Source organism: Halyomorpha halys, unplaced genomic scaffold (assembly GCF_000696795.3).
Source record: "Halyomorpha halys isolate HHAL.00 unplaced genomic scaffold, Hhal_1.1 Scaffold961.1, whole genome shotgun sequence".
In the NCBI taxonomy this organism is placed as follows: Eukaryota; Metazoa; Arthropoda; class Insecta; order Hemiptera; family Pentatomidae; genus Halyomorpha; species Halyomorpha halys.
Genome location: NW_027105140.1, coordinates 1 through 4642, shown reverse-complemented (window position 1 = coordinate 4642; position 4642 = coordinate 1). Strand labels below are relative to the sequence as shown.

The 4642-nt window shown below is 31.5% G+C and overlaps 1 non-coding gene across 1 annotated transcript; it reads right to left on the bottom strand.

Moving 5' to 3' along the window:
- Positions 1–2378: 2378 nt before the first annotated feature.
- Positions 2379–2450, bottom strand: TRNAP-UGG (transfer RNA proline (anticodon UGG)). Its single transcript has one exon. It is a non-coding gene; the product is annotated as a tRNA-Pro (tRNA).
- Positions 2451–4642: the final 2192 nt, after the last annotated feature.

Sequence of the window (4642 nt, the reverse complement as noted above, 5' to 3'; positions counted from 1 at the left end):
CCCAGGCTTCTAATTCCTACTTTCCCCTTTCATGTTTGGAATCGCACTTCTTAGTTCACGATTATCCAATCTTGAAAAATAGAATGCTAAGAACACTGATTTATTAATAAAAATATAGAACGCTGTAATTAGTATTACACAGCATATAAAAAATTACCAAAAATACTGTTAAAAAGCTCCCTTCTATAAAGGCTATAACTGAAAAATTTATTAGAATGATTTTTTGGCGTAAAAAACTTATTTCTGGCCTAAACTGAAGATAGCAATAGCTCGGTCCTTAATTCCTAATGAAGCCTTTCTAAACTGAAAGTATGTTAATTGGGTCATAGTTAAGACTTTTTTTTATCACTGAATAGTTTTATGAAATGTCAGTTATAAACTGTTTTAGAGGGAGCTCATCAATTGTTTAACAATCTTTTTTATTAGTCAGTTCTTTTCTAATATACAAAAAGTATTAAATATATGTATATTAATGAATAAGGGGAATTAAACTAGAAGGTGTTGAATTGGAATCCAATTTTGATTTTAAGATAATGTAGCTTTGTAAACTTGGTTTTATTACATAGTAGAACAACTAGTTTACAGATTATTTTGGATTAGAATCTCCTGAACGAAATATTGAAGGGTTCCATATTAAAGCTAATTCCCTATTACCAACATCCCCTCAATTATAAATTAAATCATATTGTTGTGAATAACTTACTGTTAGCAACTAATATACGTACTACGGATTTAAAATGTAACCACATCTCCCCGCTTCGATGAAGCGCCACAAAATACTGACAAAAGATTAATTTCTTGAACAACAAGACCAAAATGTGCAAAAATATTAGATAATTTTTAAAATGAAAAGTGAACTTTCGGAAGCATCTGAGATGAGGAAATTGGATTGTAATGTTATTCCAAATCCAAACAAGTTATCATATAATCAAAATTACCAGTATTTTGCCTTTTGAAAGTGCTTCGTTTTCTGGACAAGGTTACCAGTATTTAATTCTAACTTTATACAAAAGCGTGACAATTATGATGGACGTTAAACCCTTCAATCGTTTCTCCCCTTAATATTTTCTTAAACATTAATTTTCCAGGCCACCTCGTTACACCCTAGCCTATACAAATTGGTGTACACCCTCCTAAGGCCCCGACCCCAGGCGACCAAGCGAAGCCGAAGGCCCCTGTACCAATTGGACTATGAGAGCTAATGGCCAGGGGAGCCTCGGGCTAGCCTTTGTCGTATCTCTTTCACAGCCACCTCAATTATAACCCACCCTCCGGGTCAGCCCGAATTACAATTACTTGAAAATCGTTTCCCTTTTTATCCTTTGTCAATTCTCGGAGCTGTAGTAACCTTTTTGTCCCTGTTAAACCACATTAATAAGGGCAGAACACTTAACGAAATTCACGTTCATCAAATGCGGAGTTATAATTAAAAGAAAATAATTAATAATTACGAACAATAAAAGGAAGATGGTCCGAGCGCGTTAAAAGAAAAAAACTCAAATAATAATAAAACGGTTTGATGTGTGCCTACGTTTCGTCCCACATTGTAGGGCTTACTGTATGCAATCAACCAAAAATAAAAACAAAATTAATAGTACAAAGTTAGAGAGAATTATATAAGTTTAAGCTATTTTACCAGTATAATGTCGTAGTCATAAAGCTTTATGAATAATAAAAAATAAAACAAATTTAACTTAAGAATCTTATTTATATATACCATAATTAGTTGCTGTATTTTACATGGGCAATCACTTGATATGTGAATAATATTATTAAATTCTTTCAGCGAACCTTTTAATATTAATAATACTATCTTTATAAATTTTATTCAAAAGTACCAAGATGGTAGAATCATAGCTGGATGGAATGGAGCTATGGATAGAACCATAAAAATAAAAAATAAATATCATAATTTTAACTCTTCCCTCAAACCTGCTCGGGCTTTAAAAAACGTTTTACCAATTATTACAAATATAGACATATGTATATATAAATAAGTGTAATTCTTTATGGAGCAATATATATGTGGTGCATATAAAGCACTTATAAAACATTAAATATATGTGCTCTGTCAACACGTTCCTGATACTATGGCCACTATTGTTATATTCTATATACACAAGTTTATTCATATTGGAAGAAGATAGTTGACGGTATGAAGTAGAATTGCTAGGACAGTTGTCCTTTGTACTACCATCAGACAGCCCCGACGAAGCGCTGCAAAGTGGGACAAAACTTTGGTTAATAATAAATAGTTTTCTTTTACTATTTTGATACCTTTATTGACCCCTATCCGGACTATCTTACTCCTATCTACACAAGTTTATAATTTAATTATCCTTCTTAAACAAATTCACAAAAAGAGAAAAAATATTCACGGGCCGCTCCGGGATTTGAACCCGGGACCTCCTGCACCCAAAGCAGGAATCATACCCCTAGACCAAGCGGCCACTTGATGAAATTTTTAGAAGAACATTTATTGAATTAAATTATATTTTTAGTGTAACAAACAAGCCTATGCATCAGTTCGAGTAAAGATGCATAGTGTAAATAAATATATTTTTAGAATTCTCTTGGGCTTGCTCGTATTAAAGACATGCATGCGTTCATATATACTAAATTTTAATAATCAGAGAAGTCAATATCACTCACAATCCACCTGAATAATTGAGTATCTATGCAAGTAAATTTGTATGGACTGAATTATAACATAAGATTATTTCCTTTATTTATTTATTTATTTAGAAATATAAATTTAATTGTTTCTTTCTACTTATAAGTTCTCAACCTTGTATGATTTATTATGTTCTCACCCAAATAACTCATGCAATGCGATACTTTTTTTCCTTGAGCCTTGTGCTCGAATCTTATTTTTGGTGCTATAAAGTTTTAAATATTAATCTAATTTTACGAAACAAGTTATAAATATTATTATATCAAATAAGTCTTTTGGACAATTCTGAAAAACGAATTCCATTATTAATTGTTGTTAGTTAAAAAAGTTTGACGTCATTCATACCTCATGCGGAGTGCAGAGTTCCAGAAAATCTGCCATTCATAAGGCCTGGACATTTTCCAGGCTACTGCGATTGATGGGGGGCAGCTCTGCGATTAATACAAACTTTTTTTTCCTAGTTGCCAGGTACAATAAGGGATAATGCGACCTGGATCAAATTTAGCCGAAAACTTTTTGAGATAGTGGCTCCGGCGGTTCTGATAAAATTCTGGTGATTTTATTCCCCTCCAACTTACCTTATGAATAGTCAACTTTATTCTCAACCTGTTTTATGTTTTTTTCCTCAGCCAAGTCAGGATTAGCTAAATTGCCAGCAAACCTGGAAGTGCGGGTTAGAAAATATTTGATATCGTCTACTTTTATCAATGACTGATTCGTTGATTATATTATGCTTTAAAATATACTTTTTTCATGAAGTTAACTCAAACTAAGATAAGCAATAAAAGAAGAAAAGATCTTGTCAAATTGTTAAAAAAAAAAAAAAAAAATTTAGACCGTTGAAATTAAACCTAGGAATATTACTAACCTAACCTAAGATTATTTCATTTCTTATATAATTTATATTATTTATTTTTCTTATTTATTTATACTTGTAGCACTAATACATCAGTGTGGCAGAATACATTATTTTAAATATATATGTTAAAATTAACGTTATGAAATGAATTCAAATATTCTTCTTCATTTTTTTGCAATTGTGTTATTAATAAATATTCGGTACTTCTCGAGATTACTTGTTATCTATAACATTCTCAGTTGGTGATAACGATAAACTTCATATCTTACAATTAAAAAATATGCCTTTGCTAGTTCCAACATTATAAGATTATATAATACATCATTTTATACAACCTTAACTTGTCTCAAATTAATAAATGAATGAGTTAGAAGGGCAATGGTGTAAGAGAAATTAGTTATTATGAGGCAGTTTACTTAAATATTTTACTTATAATAAACTTATACCATTTAAGCTGATTCACTGTCTTGCAATAAATCAAACATGACTAACAACCTCTATCATCCTAACCCCTCAATCGCTAGAACATTATTACATCATTTCTGATATATTTATATAACTAACGAACTCTCTACAAAGTCTTGTTGAAGCCAATACAGGCTTAAGAGATAAAACTGAGTTCCTGTCAAAATCTGAAGTACTGAATGAATACAGTTTTATATTTATATACTGAAATACAAATATAAATAATTTTACGGAAATAAATCCACTTTACACATCTCTTTCCAGGGTATTGTTTAAGTCTACAGTAAAAGAGAGCTGCCACGCTAGTAATTTCATCTTTTCCGATCTCTGAAGGTGAATAGTTAAATCCCTGGGAAACCCTTACAAAACCAAATGACAATAAAAGAAAGCAAGCCATTACTTTTCTTGTGAATCTTTTTAATTTTAAACCTATTAAATATTGCTATTGATCAAACTCTGAATGGGCCCCTAATGATCTCTTTGCGATAACGTTTACTGATTCGATGGGTGTAGATATTACTTACATAGTAATGTCTTTTTAGGAGTCGTATGCGCTAGGATCTCAGTAGAGGGAATATGGGGGAGCTGGTGCACCGATTTGGGCAGCCAATCAGAAGCCAGCATTTTGATGACGTCACACATGG